This window comes from Aulonocara sp. 'chitande type north' Nkhata Bay, linkage group LG23, assembly GCF_057382095.1.
Source record: "Aulonocara sp. 'chitande type north' Nkhata Bay isolate Kocher_YH1m ecotype deep benthic linkage group LG23, A_spYH_male_GT1.1, whole genome shotgun sequence".
In the NCBI taxonomy this organism is placed as follows: Eukaryota; Metazoa; Chordata; class Actinopteri; order Cichliformes; family Cichlidae; genus Aulonocara; species Aulonocara sp. 'chitande type north' Nkhata Bay.
Window position 1 is genome coordinate 16,841,191 of NC_141365.1, and position 19,228 is coordinate 16,860,418.

Consider the following 19,228-nt stretch of genomic DNA (forward strand, 5'->3'; position numbering starts at 1 on the left):
TGGCTCTCATTCATGACACACTTAAGTGGCATTTGTTTCTCTTTGCCTCAAAGCCTGGTTTAATTTTTTTATGCCAAAAGTGTCCACAAAACAGAGAAGTTAAAATGTGAGGATGTCTTAAAGGGATGTCGCAACCAATTAACTTACCAAAATTCTGAATTCATACGTTCGCATGGGCGTGCAGAGTATCTTTTTGGCACGGTGGTTGATTTAGGGGGGGATTCTGAAGAAAGACGTAACTTCATTTTATGCCATTATCCATTGATTTCAAGTCATTTTCATAGCGGGGGCGATGTTCTTTTGGATATTTTATGGTTGCATCAAAAGTCAGGTTGTATAACAATAGTCACACTTCCTACTACTTCTTTGTTTTTGTGTTTTATAACAGATCTGTAGCCTTTCCGAGATGTAAAGTTACTGTGGAAGTTAAAAATCTATCAAATGCTCTCAGGTTTCTCTATTCTGTCCTCATTCACAGATTTTGACAGATAAATCCTCTCCCCTGTGTTTGTAGAGGGCCCAAAGGAGTTGACTGACTTGTGCGGACAATATATTGGCCCTATGAATGTACTTTAAGACACTGGTTGTGAGTGGATCATTATATTGCATAGACAGAGATTGTTGTTATATTGCAAATCCATGAAGATGGGGCTCATCGCTGTTATGGATCAACAAAGGGGACGGGCCATATAGTGTGAGTGCACAGTTGTTAACATTTAGAGGGGGTGAAATAGTTACGAGCATATAAAATTTGATTGCCCCCTTTAGAGAACTTAGCAGCAAGTGTAAAGTTTGCACTCTGTGGGATCAATGGCTCCCTTTTTCTATTGTACACTATATCTCAATTTCCGTCTGTTACTTCTCTCTGGTGGGTAGTAGATCTGAGTTCACGCTGAAGTAATAGCTCCCTCTCTCAGAAATACTGTCTTTTGATGCTATATGCTTTGGATCCACCTTGTATTTATTACGGTGAGAATGCTGTAAAGCATACATTCTGGGAGTAGAAAAGCTCCTTCCAAATATCAACTCTTAATAGCGCTGCATGAAGTGACAATAATTCCCTCTTATTGTCTATAATGTAATAGCTGTTGTTTTCATGACATATACATGACACACTCGGTCCAGGATTGACAAACAAGGCCCCGGGGCTTTGTAAAACACACCACCCTGAAGTTAACATAGGTTTGACAAACTCCACAGTGTGCATACATGTTCCTCCCCTCCCACGTGGGCCTTGTAAAGACTTTATTTGAGAAGGTAGGACTGCAGTTAAAACTGAACACAAAGGCAGTTTGGGAGGGGAGGGGCGACGTGTTAATGGGCTAATGTGTGAGAGCTAATCACCACTCGGCCGTTAACCACACGCAGGCACCACTGGGCTCATTCCAGGGGTTAACTAAACTGAGCCGTGACACATGGCTGGGCTTTATGGGGTCCAGGCAGGGAGAGGAGGGCCACGGATGACGCTAAAGAGCCCATAATAATGACAGCAATTACCACAATCCGCTTAAACAAATGGGAGCGTGCCGAAACCTCATCATACTCTGATCAGATTGGCCCTAATGAGATAAAGATGCCAATTAATCCTGTGTTAATTGCTGCAGCGCATTCTCAGTAAAACACTGAAATATGCACATGCAAATGTAAGACAGGCCCTGCTGTGCTGTCCAGGATCCAAACTGCAAAATGTTGAGAGCGTATTTACATAATGATTATGATGATGATGGTCGTGTGGATAATGATGATGTTGCTGATGAGTGTTCCTATCTCAGCTGTAGATTTTGAATGATGACCCTCCCTTACTGATCACTTGCTGCATTTCCTCGAATCTGCGTGACTCAGAGTTATCACAAAGCAGAGACGTGCTCAAAGTCAGACTGACATTTGCATTAAGGTAATGTTTGGTGACTGATGCCACCCTCTAATGATTCCAAATGCTGGTCAGGTAACCTCTCTCAATTCTGTGTCTGAACCCCAAAGTGCTGAGATGACACTGTGCAGTTGGTGACCTCATTATGGCTATTACTGCAGTGAGGAAATTTATAACATGCATGTCTGTGATGACAAATTCTATAAATCACAGCATTAGCTCCTGCTCAGAAGTCCTTCGCTGTTAGGTTCCCCTCAGCATCGATGCCATTGCGATCCATTTTCTTTCATGTTCTCTAATTGCCGTCCTCATAGTTTTGCTCTTTTTCATGCCAGTGTTGACGTGCTCTAATAGTCAGTCCATCTAAAGTGAGTGCGTTGTCGCTTCTGCCATTATACAGGCCATTTTCATTTCATCTGCAGAGGTCCTGCCTCCTAACCACAGTGACAGCATCCCCCTAAATCATGCCCATGTGTAATTGCTCTCTACTTACCCAAATGGCTATGGCCTTCTCTATTTGCCTAAGAGCCTTTACTCAAGCTTCTCGGGAATTCACGCTTCTGTTTCAAAGCTCTTTGACTAGTTCTTTATGCTGAACTCAGTGTCATTTGCTTCATTACACTCATTCATAGTAAGGTCAGCCGAATCTGTTTTGCATCTTGTAGCTGTTAATGGGAAAAACTTGATTTTTTCCCCTTTGTTTTAAAAGGACCTTAGGTTTTTAAGAAAATTTAATATGTCAAATCTTTCACGTCATTAAAATAGAGTAATGCATCATTCTGTTAGTTTCTATAATACCAAGTAACCATTTTGTTTTTAATCATAGTGATGCTGCTAAAAATAGGTTCTACATTGCAGTGAGATGCATGCATTTCATGCATTCTAGACACATTGGAGTGTAAGGCTGAAAAAGAGGTATATAAATAAAGTCTATCTGAAGCTGGAAAGCTGGAAATTAATGTCAAATGTAAAAGTTCCATAGCCGACATTTAAGCTCTTCGATATCTGATTATTATTGCATTCCCATATATTAGCATGTTTGTTTTTTCAGTGTGTGACAGGAATTTTAGATGCAAGAGCACGTAAGAAAGAGGCAAGTAAAGAAGACTTAGGTTTTACGGTATTAAGGCTGTTTTAGGGTAACATCGCTGTATTAAGGCTGTCATAAAGTGTACAGAGTAGAGGTGAGGGTGCAGATGCAGGAGGTAACTGCTTTTGTGACGGTTCAAAAACAAGAAAAAAGAGACTAGTAACAAAGTCCAAAGGGTAAAGAAACAGAAATGTTAAATCACGAAAAATAGGAACTTAAAGAAGAAAAAAAACCAGGACAGCACAAGAGGGGACATAAAAAAGGCACAAAGAGGAACACAAGACTATATACACACAGAGGGCTGATTAGACAGCAGGAGACAGGTGGGGAACGAGGCACAGCTGAAAGTAATTAATGCAGGTGAAGGCAAATAGGATGCGCTGACAGTCACACGGGAGGAAAAAAACAAAGTAAAACTAGAACAAAATACAACATAAAGCTAACCAAAGGAAAGACAAGCCAAAGGGACGACGAGACAGGTACCACTAAATGCAAAATGCAGAAAAAGATAAACCTCTGCACTAGAGTTACCACGACGTAAAAACAAAAATCAAAGACTCACTAAAGTCTCAAGGAATTAAACATACAATTTACTAAAATGATAAAGAAATCAAAATAGGGACTAAAAACATTCAAATAGCACAAAATCAAAACTTCAAATCCAGAGCTCACATCATAAAATGTTGTGATTATAACTAAGGCTTGTGGAGCAAAACTTGCTTTAAAGCTGTTTGCAACCAACAGAGGGAAAAGCAAGGAAAAAGGTTGTTCCTAAGAATCCATATTTCTTATTGATGATGGCGGGGGAAAGGCAAAGATGGTAATTAAAAACTTTATGCATTGAGATCTGAGGGCATGAGGCTGTTTTCTGGAACAAGTGAGGAATGCAGGATAAGTTTCCGTGATGATCTGCCCCAGTGCAAAGTACCTTTGTAACATTGAAAAGAAAACCCTGCAGCTACCTGGCTTAGCCTGTAATCCTGCTTCATAGTACAGACCTCTTAAGTTGTAACACCAAATTTGTTTCATTTGTACAGTTTCCATAGTTCTTTTTGAAGGTTGTGTCAGTAAAATACACCAATGTCCCAAATGTTGACAATGAAAAAAAAAGAGCAATCTTTGAGCTCATGATCAGAAATCTTTTTGCATGCACCCGTTATCACTCTGCTGGTAAAATCTAACACTATTATATAATGAATGAGCCAAAAGTGTCTAAATGTAAATACATTTTAGGTCATTGTTTTTCAGGATGGCTCATATCCCCTTGAAATTGCATCAGGAAGGGCAATCCATTGAAAAATCTACTAAATCAAATATGCGCAGCTACCCGCTGTGGTGACCCCGTGTGAATAAGGGACCAGTCGAAAGTAGGTTTTGCTTCCCAAAACGTCTCATGAGTGATGAGTGTTTTACGTCTGAGCTGACACCCGTATAGAGCTGAATGACTGATGCAAAATGATTCATGTGAACTTTGTCTGATACCTTTGTGGTTAAGGTCTGTTTAGGTACAGACATAGATTTTTTATCTATGTGACACTTTAGTTAAAAGTATGTTTTCATACCTGGTTAAGACAATACCTTCTTGGTCCTGGTCACTGAAAGAAGGAACTATTCACTGTAGGAAATTGGAATAAACAATGGTCTCTTGCTACACAGCCTGACGCTTTATTTTTTTCAAGCTCCATATCTAATTTTTCATTTAATGAATGAATCTGAGGAAGACGTTGTCCCAAACTCTTCCGTGATTTTCCACTACAGCTGCTTCTCACCACACCTATAAACAATTTTACATCCATCCTGTTTTGTACCAACTATTTTGTTTTGAACAAACAGACAATTTTAGTCCCTCTAATGCGTCATTATTTCCAGCTTTAATCCCGCCAGACATCCATCTTAGTCTGTAGACAGTTACAATAATAACAGCAGAATACAAACACACATAAATACCATATTTACCATAAATAGTAAAAAATGGATTTAATGTAATAAAAATCTTCAGGATTTTAAGGAATTATAGCTTCGACTTCACTGACACAGCCTGTCAAGTTGACATTTTGGAGATTTTCTGCCTGACAACAGTGATATTTGTCTTGTATTTGTATTTATTTATTAGATAAAAAGTGACACAAGGGATGAGAAAAAGATTGCCCTATCACACCCATACACACATATTGTATATTTGCACACACAACAGCTGGCAGATTATGTCTACACTCTGACAATGATAATGGCTGTGTCCATTGTGGTGCCCCACTTTTTAATTTTGATTTTGGGAGGTGAGTGAAGTCATTATATTGCAGCCCTAGCCTGGTTTTATGAACAATCAAATTCCCCAGAGGCTTTCTCCTCTCCTCTCTTCTCCACTCACACACAAACAAATATCCAGACATGGACAACAGATAAGCACACACACACTCTCATATGCACATACACATACATCACACCAAGTCAGTCCCCTTCCCCCCAGTGATTTGCCCTGCTATTAGGCCCACAGGTTCCAGAGGGCTGCTGAGCGAATGGGGTGTCCCAGACCCACTCAGCGTCAGAAATACATCACTTAACCCTGACGCTCTCACCCGCCTTCACTCGGCATGAAAAGCCAAAAGCCTTTTCCAGTTAGGCCCTGCCTGTCTTGCCGCTATTGATTTTGTGACAATGGGAAAGTCTAGTGTCAAATCAAGGAGCAAATCATTGAGAGAAAGTTTCAATTACTTTTTTTCCTTGCTTCTCCTGAAATTAAAGGCTACAGTGGATTCTGCTCTGTCCTCCTCTCCTCTGTCCTGTCATGGGTAATGGGGTTGGAGGCCGAGGCTACACAGTGAGGAGAACCAGTTACAAACCCACAGCCAAAGCATTTTGAAGATCTAGTGTTTAAAAATGTTCACAGCAATCTTTGCATACATCTTCAATACAGTATGTTCTTATTGCCAGAGTGTCAAGTACTGCTGCTATGTGGAATCTGGTGGCGTTTCACAGATATGCACAATGTGTTCTTGGTGTCTGTGCTGTGACGCACCAGGATATGGCAACATTTATCATGCCTGGACGCTTATAAAAGAACCCATGGCCTCACACACTCGGTAAGCATCATTCTTTGATGTGCATGGTTTTTGCTGTGAAAGGGGCATACTTTAAGACAAGTAACATGAGGTGATTCCCAGCAACTCTCCACTGAGGGTGAAAGTGAAGAAAAAAGCAAGTGTGATGCAATCCTAAACCATTGTCCACATTATCCTTGTGCAGGTAACAAAGGCAGTTTGGCGCAGTCAGACTTGCAGCATTGTAGCCTCTAATTGTGTTCGTGGTCATGGTTCAACAGCAGAATCACTTTGGCAATCCAGTCGAAGCTGGCTTTCAGCTTTCTTTTGTGCTGTTGGCTTTGTGTTCATGCATAAACACTAAAAGAAAGATCCCATGTGTCATCATTAGGATAGGGATTTGTGTTAGCGTGTAGACGAGTCATAAACCTTCTTACGGCCTTGTATCTGTAAGAGACAAAACTTCTTGGGGTTTCATTTCTGCTGTAAACTGGGGTCTGTGGTGACTGACTCACTTTTGGAGCCACCCTGCAGTTGGCACTCATGAAACTGCAGTCTTTGGCGCTGGCTTCATTATTCAGCCCTGGAGGTTGCCCTCTGAAGAAACCAAAGTGAAACAAAGTACACAACACTCCCAAACAGGACATGAACCGCAGTCTCCTAGCTGACAAACTCATGACTTACTCCGCCGCCACCCTCCAGCCTTATAATGCAGACTTTGTGTTCTTTGAAAGCAAATCTTGGTGCCTAATATTGATACTGCCAGTTCATCAAGTCACTGACACCAAAGGACACAATGTTCATATCTATGAACACCAAAGGAATTTGACAGAATGGCAGCATTTGATGCCCTGGGACGCTTTGGACGACACATATATAGCGAACAGTAACTTTTGTATAATCGTAATCCGACAATTGCTCTGTAACAAGCAAAACAACCTAAAAATAAAAGCAGTAAGAAGTCATCGCATTACTGATGAAAGACCAAGCTAAGTAAAACATAACCAGTTTGGATCTGATGTTTTGTCCACACAGTTGCGTTTGACTGTTTGTCATCCTCCAATGCAACGGCACATAATGAGGAGTGTGGGTTCAGCAGTGATTGGATTAGTTGAGGTTCTACGTCTTTTGACTTCTACACACTTCTAATGGAGATGGAACTGGCTCTAAAGTGATTACTGTCTTATTTAATCATTTCAGGAGAAAATGTTCTAATCAATTCTGCAAGTGTGCAGCCAGATGTTTGGAGTTTCTATAATTGAGTTATTTCAGTCAGACAAACAGAGATGTGTTTGGTCTAATTAGACTCCGTTGTCAGGGAAATCAAAAATTCTTCAAGCGGGAGCTGAATGCTTTTAATACACCCATTGAGTGATGTATCATTTTTAGAATTAATTTCTGATGCAATAAAAACTTGTCTGATCTTTGGATGTTCCTGTTCATCAAGAGCTGTCACTTATTTCTGTCATAATTTTCTCGGAACAAACTGTTTAGAAAGTACATTGTTTGTCTCCGTTTGATCTTCCCAGAGTAATCAGGCGGTCGCAGATATTTATAGCACTCTTCCTCAATCTTGGATGGAATTAATATTTGAGCAAATGAATGGGCTCTTTACTTCTGTCAACGTATGTGGCTCAAAGATGATTTGTGCTGTTGTGATGTTAAAGCATCTTATGGTTTTCGCTTAATTTATCTGTGTATACATGCAGAGCTTTGAAGAGAAACTGTCTTTAGTTGGACTGGGTTGATTTTCTTTCTGGCAGCGCCTGTGCGACTTCATTACCCCCGTCAGGCCCGCCAAGCACATTGGCTAATTACTCAGCGAGTCCAGCATTGGCAGGTAGTTGCACACATATTGATCAAAGTGCTTAAGGCTGGACTTTCAAGCAGAAATTAATCAAGCATTATTTTTGCTGAGGAAAAATATTAAATATCAAACTGTTCTGTATTTGATGTGATGTGCGTGATGTGGTGTTTACAAATCAATTTTTTTTACTAGATTATTGGCTAAACATAAGATGACATCAGAGAATATGAATCACTGTGCAGTGACGTAGAGGCATCCAGTGTAAAGGACTGGTTCTAATCACAATCCAGTCAGCGAGTTGAAGATGTCTGGACATCTAACAACTCGGTACAAGATTTCCAGTTCATTCCACATCTGAGTCATACCACCACCTTCAGGGTGAAGATTTCAACATTGCAAAATATCAGAAAGGGCTATCAGTAAAACCAAAGCTGGTCTGTCTGTTTTTGGACACATTAGGTGTCTTTCTCTCATTGCATTTGCTATGCAGATACTGTATCTGCATAGCAAATGCAATGAAAGAAAGACAGGGACTGTTACTAAGAATGTATCTGAGATACATTCTTAGTAACAGTCCCTCAGATTTATTGATGAGGCTTTAATTTTGGCTTGAAAATAATTGCATCTAAAGAGTGTAACCGAACATTATGAGCGCCGTAGAGATTTACTGCAGGGCTGTTGTGAATGGGATTGTACTGAATGGAGCTGGTGTACCTAAGAAACTGACAATTAATTTTATGGTTTATTGCCTTTGAAAAAAAAAAAAGAAGTCTAACCCATACTAACCATGGTAAGATTTTTGTCTAGAAAGTTTTTGATATTTTTTAAAAACAACAGCAAACAGTAATATAATGTACAAGCATATTGTGAAGGCAACACAGTCCTCTTCATCACATCAACAGCCTTCAGTTCTGCACAACATGCTGATGATTCCCTGTCCATGCACTCCACAGACTGTATATAAAAAACAGCTTCCGTGCATTACCTATTGATTTTTCAAGTCTTGTTAGTAACCCTCGAAAGAGCATTTTTATTGTTGCGTTGTCGTTGTGTTTTTTTGTTTTGTTTTGTTTTGTTTTTTTTGGGGGGGGGGGGGGGGGTGCTGCTGTTTGTCTTAAATCAGATGTCACTGGAATTGAGGATGCCTCAAGCTCGTGTAGTGGCAACCTGTCAATCACAATATGACTACACACTAAACCGTACACCCCCCTTTGTGATCAAGCAAGCAACTGAGATGATAAACTCATCAGGAAAGTGTTTATTGAGGTCATAGATCAACTGTGCAGCAGAGTCATTTATCATGATGAACCGCAACCAGAGGAGTCGCCACCTGATGGTCACTAGAAAGAAATACAGGTGTAAGACACTTCCACATTGGCTTCACTTTTTATACATGCTTTATGATAGTGTTGTCATTTCAGCAACAAGACTATAACTAAATATATTTTTGCTGATAATCAAAGTACAACTAAATTTTTTAAAAAAAGTCAAAGAACTTCAGTGTTCTTTGACTGGATGGATCAGTGCAACATTTAAATACTAGGTGGAGTTGTGTGGCTGTGTCATTTTTAAACATGTTGCTCAAATATGGTCACATGCAATGCTAATATGAGAGGTGCAATAACAGATTTAAAGCATGAATCTTTTAAAAGTTTTGGCAATCTTAACAAAACTTCCAAAAGTAAAAAAATAAAGTCACATTTCCCTTCATTTTATATGAATCAGCTGATGACTTTCAGTGTGTAAGTTTGGTTAGTCTCTTGAGTTCAGATGAAAGTATGTGCTCTGTAGCCCTGTGGATTTATCTGAGGTCATTTCTGTAGCTTGGTGAGCTGCCAAGAAGCCTGGATTGAAACGTACGTCAGCAGCGTGATTAACGGATAATGACAGACCCGGGTGTCGATATGTTCTGCGCTCAGATTTGTGGTGTGAGCATTATCACAGGCTCGGGCCCAGTATATCATCCGAAGGGAGTCAGCAAAGAAGTGTGGCAGGAGAGCAGTATGGCGACCGCTGCAATTTCAAGAAGGCGAAAAAAATTAGGAGAGAAGATTCGAAGCTGCCCTGGTGACATGTGGAGCTTATTTCTCATTTTCGTGTGCAGACAGTAAATACTTTGCTTTTTTCCAGGTACTCCTGACCTGAACCTGTGACCTCCCCTTGGTCTCTGATTATACTCCCATGGTCCCTGGCTCAAGGCTGCCGAGCAGGCGGCACAGCCAGGGCCCGGCTTTGTAATTCACAGGCCTCTAGATCGCCTGCCACAGCGTATTGATTTTTGTTTCCCCAATCTCCAAGAGAGAAGCAAAGAAAAGATTAAAAACACTGTCAGTTTGAAGTTGAATAAGAATCCTGCACTGGGGAGATACCTTGGAGAGCAAGGGGTCACAGCTGTGGTACGTATATCTCTTTACAGGTTTAACCCTTCCTTGGCCTGTAATCCAATTATCAGTACACAAAACCAGCATGTGGGCAGAATGTTATTTTGATATCTGCATTTTATCATCCGTGAACACAGACACTATTTATGAATACATGAAAACCAGGTTGTGAGTCACATACAGGGTCTAACTGGGGGCCAAACAGCAAAGCTGCGTAGGCACCCGTGGCTTCTATAGCTTTATCCTCTTCGCTCATCTTCTGCCATTGCATTGGGAATCATAGCATTTTAAAAAGTTTTCAAATCAAGCACGTAGATTATTCCACAACCTGGACTAAACTATTCCAGTATCATAAATAGATCAAAGTTAGAGGTTCTGATATTGAAAATCTGGTGTTGTTAGAAAGGGTTCACAGATTCCTTTGATTTCTGTCATAATTCAATTATGGAAAGTTTTTTTTCCACAGATCTTCAGATCAATTCTCACAAAACTTATCAGATGGATTTTAGATCTTCAAAACACTTCATTGCAGCCAAAAAGAAGTGAATTCATCCCAGCAACTGTTTTACAGTCTGACTGTACATGTCCATCTGCATGTACCCTTCACATGCTTTTTAGGGAGTTATAGTAATTATTATATATTCACCAAATTTAAAGCTTCAGAAAGTAAAGATGCATTATGTTCAAAAAGAGATGTTTCTGTTTCTTTGAACCATTTCTGTTTTTCACCTCATTGTTGTGGCCTTACGTTTTAGTTGACTCTTCCAGTTCTCAGCCTTGTTTCCAGCTGTGCCTTCAGTGAACTAGAAAGTAATGACAAAGCACTTGTATATTAATTTGTTTCACACATGAATTCTGTACAATGTCTCTAAAATCAGGTGAGACATTGTCTGAAGTTTTCCTCTCTCATATGTAACACATAGCAGGAGATAGCTCACATCTGATGTATTCTAATTATTGAAAATGTCTGATAGTACCTGGACGGACACAATGACTTTGCGCTAGGGAGGATACCATCCCAGACCATCAAATTGCAAATACGACTGGCTCAAAGATTTGTGTTGACTCTTGTGGGGGGAAAAAGCTCAAGTCAGTCTAAATTGTTTTTGTACTTCTGTGTTATGAGCTCAAATTCAAATCTCTAATATGTCAATAATTAGTATCACTTTGACTCAACTCTGTGAGTGATGTACCTGTACTTTATGTAGCTCATATGCAACTATGAAAAAATCAAATGCATCATGTTCATTTCATTAATATTTATGTGGTTACAGATGCAGGAGTGGCTGCCTTTAAGGGAACTGGGGGCAATGGAGTCTTTGAATGAACTAGAGGATGTGCTTCAGCTTTAAATATTGAGTCCATGTGATGAAAATTTTAATCTTTCAACCCCAAAAATTTTTAATATTACCATATGTAGAAGCTAATAAAAATAGATTTTGTACCTCAGACCTGACCTACATATTTTTTCTTAAGCTAATCAACAGTAGACTAAAATAGGAGGTTACATTAATCAAAGAATCCCATAAAAAGAGCATCGTTGCATTTATTCGATGGAGGGTGCCAACACAGAGTTGGCAAAGTCTAAACTGAAAGCAGTATTTTGGGAGGCCCCCGGAGACACACACTCTTGCCTGTATATACTGCCATCTTTCTACATTACAGTAAAGAAAGCTGTTGTTCAAACTCTATGTGTGTGTCTGTGATGTGTAGCTGGCATTTTGATCATCGCAGTCAGGCCCTGTTCATCTCTGTGGTATTGAAAAGGCTTCTTATTGGCCCTGACCCTACATGAAATATTGTGTTATCAGCTGAGCACGAGTTGCCATGAGGCATTAGGGCTAGCGCATTTCTCCAGCTCCCCTCCCCTACAATCCCCATCCACTGGAAAGAGATCACAAATACAGTGCTGTCACTCCCTGTCCGCTCTGTTTACTTGATTTCTATCTATCTATGGTCAAAGCAAGAATGTCAAATCGAGTCAGAGTCTGGGGATGTCTTTAAATATTTTTGCTTTATTGATATTCTTAAGGAGGGCAGCTTTTTTTCCCCACTCCTTGCAGATCTAATTTAATTGTCACAAGTAACTGGATGAAATGTATGTATGTAACCGCAAACGTACTGTACTCGGGATGTTTCAAATACAGGTGATAACTCTAATAAAAGATGACAGAAGACATAAGAAAACAAATTACAGGGTGACAATTTCCTCAGAGGCTGTCACCCAAGGTTCAAATGGCAGACACCATGTTCTATTATTTATTGAGTTAGTTGATGAAATGTCATCTTTGATGATGTGATGTTCACAGGGAGGGCTGACGTCTAAGAAGTTCAACTGACAAGCATCGCCGTAGCCTTGCCAAAAACATGTACTCTTCTTTAAATATTGAAGGCCTACATAAGGAGGAACATGGAGTCCTTTGTGCTGCCTGTCATTATTATACACATGTCAGCTGGTGCAAATTAATTGGCTGGATAGCACTCTTTTTTTGCACACTGATTAAAGGAAACGGGATACCTTGTAGCTTTTGTGCAGGTGTTTTTCTAAGTGTATGGTCAAAAAGACATCGAACCTTGGACAGATCACTCTTGTCTCTGTGTTTTCCACTAATATGCAGTTTATATTACTGGAGAAGGCATACTAGCAGCTATTTACTACTGGTATTACATTGCCTCATTTTTTATCAAATTAGTTTAAATGCGCTAGAAAAAGTCAACAGAAGAGAGCAAAAAGCAACTGACAGGATACACAGCACTATAAAATTCCCACAATTTACAGAGCAGGATATTGTATTTTATTTTATTCATATGAATTTGCCTTTAGGCAATTTCACAAGCTTAAAGTCTTGCACAATATGCCGGGCCTCCTCAAAGGGCATATTAGTGTTTGCTGTTGCATATTAATTTAGCATCCAGGATGACTGACTGGATTCAACCCTCCATGCTCCTTTATGCCTTCTTCTCTCACCCTGGAGGGGTAATATTGCAAGATTATGAGTCCTGTGTGTTATATTTATACCCCCCCATCCCCTCCTCTTTCTACTCCTTTTTATCTCAAGCAATTATGTCTTTCATCCCATCAATCTGTCACTCAACATCTACTTATACCCACCACACTGTTTAGCCGGGAGACTCATCTGTTCATTCACAGCTAAACACTTTTTGATCAGCCCTCGTTTAGTTAATACAGAAGATTTTGACTGCAGCCTACACGTGGCACACATTAAGACGTAATTTTTGCAAGTGAGTCGTTAAATATACTTCCATGCAGAGCACATTTGAGCAGGCGTCGCCGTAAAATAAAACATTTCTTTTGCTGCTATTAGCCACAAGCTACATGCTGCTGTATTTACGTCATGCCCAACAATCTCATTGAAAAGTTATTTTTGCCATGTTGACGTGCCTCCATATGGCTGTACAGGTGTGAGGGGAGAATATGTGAAGAATCTATCACTACTGTACCGCAGCGGCCCTAGTTATTTTTGTTTGTCCCATCCTCTTTGGTAGAACACGGGGGGGGGGGGGGCTCAGGGAGCGCGTGGAGCAGAATATGTGCAAGCAGAGGATCAATGGGAAGAAAAAAGCATAAGCCCATGTGCACAAAAGAACAGAAAGCGCAAACAGAAAACACACCCACACATCATAAACAGGCGCACACATGCAAACATTATAAATACACAGCGTAAACCCAGGTGGATTTGGTGCAAGCTGTTTTCACTGGCAGCAACTCCCCCCTTCCCACCGCTGCCACCCCCCCCCCCCAGCCACATCCCAGCCCTGTTCAGCAAAGCTGTCACAGCAGCAGCACTCATAATGAAGGGTAAAATATTTTATTCAGATTTATTAATTTGAAAATGAAGCATGCCTGTCGACAGAGGGACAGTTCTTCTCAATCTGTCAACGCGGAGCCACTCTGCGCTGACACCAGGATTCATTTGTCTTGTCGGCTCTGACAGTCGGATTCTCCCAGTGCTCTGCGGAGAGGGATCGCCCAGGGATTTTTTGAGCTGGATAAAACACATTCCGACAAGGAACAGCCTCTTTATTAATGCAAATTAGGCCAGAAAAATTCCAGCAAGAGCTACTTGGCTCCAGAGTCCTGGCTCCATTCTGTTTTTTCTTCTTTTTTGGGGGGGTGGGGGGGTAAAAGATGGTGGTGGTGGGGGGTGTTAATAAAAGCAGCCTCAGTGTGTTTGTGAGAATAGGGCCTGCAGGAGGACCTGTCACACCGCAGCTGTGACACTCTCCACACACATGGGACCAAATTTTGGTGCCCTTCCTGCACTTTTAGGTGCCCTTTCCAGGTATAATTGCTCATATCACAACAGTGAATACTGTTTTTGAGATTTGCTTTCAAAAAGATAAACTAGTAGGAAAAACTAGTACGTCTACAAGCATTAATCGGGGTTAAACTATTGAATTGTTATATATAATAGGTGCATACTGGCCAAACCTTTTACCCTCTATTTTTGAATTGGGATATGGATTTTTTCTCTCTGCTGCATGTCTGTGTGCCTGTTTAGACCAGAGGCCACAGGACTCACGAACTGTGGCTGACTTGCGCTTGCCTGGATGAGTGCAGGCGAGTTGTTGTTTTATTTCGCCGAGAGTCCTTTGACATTTATCTCTCTTCACCTGCTCCCTGATGGTGATTCCAAGTGACAGGGTCTCCTCTCTTTATTCCTTCTCTGTCTTTCTGTCTTTTCTCTCCAGCCCCCCCAGCCCCCCCTCCTCCACTCTGCTTCTTCTTCTTCTTTTTCACTGTTTTTGGTCATTTCTCCACTTGCACTATAACCCCATCCCTTCCTTTTTCTCTCCTCCAAACCTCGCTGCAGATATGTGAATTTTAAACCTGACCACTATTGGAACTGCACAAAGTAGAAACAGCTCAAGATGCCGGGGTGAAGACATGCATGATGGGATTGTTTCCTTATAATGTTCAAAACCGGAATGCCTCTCTGATCCTTCAATTACTTAAATGGATGAGATAGGAAAGGAGAGCATGTTGCCACTGTAGCTCTACTGTTACATTTAGATTAGTTAATTGGTTATCCTCTGCAACATGGTAGAGGCTGTATTTCACTGAAGCAGACAGGAGGCTTCGCTTATTCAAAGTCCTCACACTGTCAATATATTGTGGCACACAAGGGCTTCTGTCTGGTCTCCTGCAGTGTGGATTTACTCTTGCCTGAAGACAGATGTATTATATGTAACCACCGCACACTGTTGCTATTTGTGAGGCTCCAATGCGATGCGGGCTGCTGCAAAAATTCGACTAAAATGTCAGCCAGAGAGGTGGCTGCTTCAATTTGTTTTCACCCGGTGTATTGGCCAGGTCTTCTGGGAAAAGTCACCTTAATTGCAAAGGCTTCAATACTTGACCTCACCATCAGTTCATTAACCCAGCAATAAAAGAAGCCCTCATTCTGCCAGAAATGCACCCGCTCTGCCCATGTGAAAACTATCTCACTCCCACAACCCTGTTTTACCCCGAGAGTGAACGCCTCTGATCGCCACCCACTTTATCAATTGCCTTCATAATTTTAAAAGCCTTTTTTATGTTGTTGTTTTTCTCTCATATAGTAAATGGAGCCATAATTTAATATTTTAATGCATGTTAATGTGTTGTTTAACCTTCTAGCAACAATCAGGCGTCTCTAAAAGGTTAACCTTGAACGTGAGCCAGTGCAGACAGCAGCACAATAACGCGTCAATCTTTGAAAAACATCTCTGTCTAATGGATTAGTGGTTGATTGCACAGCCCCATCTCGAGGTAGATGCCGTATATATTGGATAGGCATTAAAACGAGCATTCCTCAATTTTCCCGCTGCCGCCCCTCAGGGTCAATGGATCGCTGGGGCAACAAAACGCTGAGTCAACGCTCCTCTCTTAATTTATCTTGGGCTTGATTATAGCTTCATTCATGTCTGCAGGAGTCCACCAGCAAAAAGTTAACAGGTTAGATTTAAAAGAAAGGATAAGTCTGTTCAAATTTCCCTTTTCCCTTTTATGATATATCGGTGGTTAGACTGTAAGGTTGTATGAAAACACGGCAGACCTGAACTGACATAAAAGGTAAATAATATTGTAAGAAACATGACAGGGGGTTTAAAGAAACAAAGAATTTTCTTGAAATGAATGAGAGAAAGGGCATGCAGCTACTGGTGTGTGAAGGGTAACTAGACTGTCAGTAACCTTTATGTGATGGGCTGACATTGTATCTATCACATTAAGGATTGGTCAGGTGGAAGCACAGCGATCAGGCACAGCCTAATATCCTGCACCAAAGGAGGGAATTTTATGAATGAAATACATTTCAGTTATTTTTCTGTGACCTGAAACGTGATTTCTTATTGAAATATATTTTATACATATCACACATTTAAAGGCCTTCGTATGTGTCTTTTGTATAGGCATTCAAAGATCTGAAAAACTATAAAAGTTATTCAACAATTACCGGTATAACACAGGACAAACACAGAAAATCACATTAACTATTTACAATTCCAACAGAACGTCATTGATTTGAAACAGAAATTCTGAAATTTCTCAACAAAGAGTGATATAGTTGCTGCAATTTTAGTATTTTTTATTTAAACAACCTTTCATACACATGGGAGAACAAAGCAGAATCAAGACTAAAGTCAAGGCAACAGAAATGTAAAACATAAAATTTCATTTAAAACAAAGAAGCAGAAGAAAAAAGAACAAAGAAAAAATTACAAAGTGCAATTTAAAAAATAATCAAAAAACCCAGCTATTCCATTTACATTGGATATAAGTTGGGATTGCTGAAAGATTCAGGTAATATATTCACGCGTGCAACCAGTTGTAGACGAGGGTCACACTGCAAAGAAAGATGATCAATAACATTGAAATAATAAAAAGAAATAATACTTAAAGTTAGTTATCTGACACACTTACAACAGGGCTTACAAGACTACCACACTTACAGTTATTTAGTATGGTAATCCTTTTTTAGTCTGTGTTAGAGAGTTTTGCTGCTTATCAAGCAGAAAGGCAACAGAACAAAGTCTGTTCGGTCTAAACAGGTCGGGTACATTATCCGTGGAGGTTTTTGATTTGATGCAGGTCTGGGGTCTGCGAGTCAGAATGTCCAATATCTGAGATTCCAACCTAACAAAATACAGAATACTTTCCACTGCCCTGAGATGAAACTAAAGAAAGGAAATCCCCAAAATATCAAAGTTATAATCTGCCTTGTTACATAATAAACCCTTGTTGCAACATGCCACTGAGTATGGTACTGCTACTAAGCCACTGTTAAAACACTGTTATTTACGGAAAGCTGAAACATTTTGTAAAATCTAAAGGAAATAATTAGATAATTTAAAGAAAAATATTTAAACCTATATTGAAAGTGAGAAAATTTAAGAATAGATGCTGGTAATCTACTTCCAATGGCATAACACTAAAAAAAAAAATGGTGGAGCATATCACAGCTAATAAAGCAACGGGTAGTTAACATGATTGGGTATTTTTAAAAAGCCTGACAGAGAGTCTTTCAGAAATTAGGATGGGGAGGAGTTCACCACAAATTTTAGAATTTAGGAAAAGAGTGTTTATTTAAACAGGAAGGGTAACTCATGATATTAAGAGTTTCTTTTGCAAACGTGTCCAGCTGGCTCGTAAATCACTTTACGCTTTGCCTAGGCGTAAAGTCCAGTTCACCATTAACTTTTTATAGTTATTTGAACAAGGAAGCATTAACTTAACATATTTGTCCAACCATGGGAGAAGTCAGGGCTCCCAGAGAAACAAGCACAAGCACAGAAGCAACATGCAAACTCAGCACAGAAAGGCCCTGGATTTGCACCCAGAACCCACTCACTGTGAGGAGACAGAGTGCCAATGACTGAGCCCCTCTACTATCTCGATAATAAAATATCAATTCAAAGAATCTTATAATACCTATAGCCACAAGTTAGTGGGAAAAAATTCCACTGTTACAGCTTTACAAAAAGGGAAAAAAAATGCTGCTGGCATCGAATTCAGATATTATTAAAAAGAAAAAGAAAAAGTCTTTGTTGTCTTTGATCTTAGGAAACCAATTAGGTTTATATTTACAATTTATTTGATTTTCCAACTTTATTGGAAGGAGATTTGTAAAAGTAAATAAAGTGTGTTGACTTGAGTTTGTTTGTCATGGAGTAGTTTGTCTGTCAATCTGCTGGTTGTGTCCCAGGTTTCCGCTGTTTATCCACCCATTCTCACATCTATCTTTATCCCCAGTCTGTAACCAGAGGCTCGAGCTCTGAAAAGGTGCATGTGAGATGCCTGTGATACACTACAGTGACAGTAGTTGAGCAATGGGCCTGTCTTGTTCTGGTGCCCCTGCTGAAGCACAGTTCCCCTTTGTTCTGTGATGTATTGATCCATTCAGACCTCCTCCCGAATGTACTCCACTGGTGTTCACTCTGCTCAAACCAGCTTGTGCCATGGATCTTCCTCTAATGCTCACCCTCACTCAGCAGCAAGAAACAGAGTCTGCACAAAACCCAAAGACTAAGCTCTCCACCACAGTTCTTACTCTAGTAATAATGTTAACAACAATTAAAAACGTGCTGTTTTTTAAAGCTACCCAGCCCTTACACTTTGTTGTCCATCTTATCATCTGCATCTTTAGAAGACTACATCATTTTTATTCTCTCCACATCAACGTGTCTTAAGATGCAGAGGCATTGTTTGGAAAAAAGTTCATTTGAAAATCTTACAGTCTCACTTTATATTCTCTCATAAAGTGAATGCATTTAGGGCCGTTAGTGCTACTTGCCAGGTTACTCATGGTATAATTAACATGCCATTACACTTGCACCCATAGTAACTCAGAAGTATTACACAGAGGCAAATCTTTCATTTATTAGGAATAAAACAAAACAGATAATAATGATGAAAAGCCAACTGCAGTAACTTTTTTACATTTTTGTGGCCTTGCAGTTGTCCGAATCAACGTGTGTTAGAATCAGCGAGAGGGTTATGTGTTTGAATCTGTTCCATTAGAGCTGCCTCCACACAGCCTA

At 40.1% G+C, this 19,228-nt stretch overlaps 1 protein-coding gene across 1 annotated transcript in view; it reads left to right on the plus strand.

Annotated features, from left to right (window-relative positions):
- The first annotated feature begins 9,763 nt into the window (after window positions 1-9,763).
- Window positions 9,764-19,228, plus strand: part of LOC147301486 (pre-B-cell leukemia transcription factor 1) — a 77,847-nt gene continuing 68,382 nt past the window's right edge. Inside the window, exon 1 of the mRNA XM_086284278.1 lies at window positions 9,764-9,912. The gene's annotated coding sequence lies outside the window, so the exon portion shown is untranslated. The remainder of the gene's footprint in view (window positions 9,913-19,228) is intronic.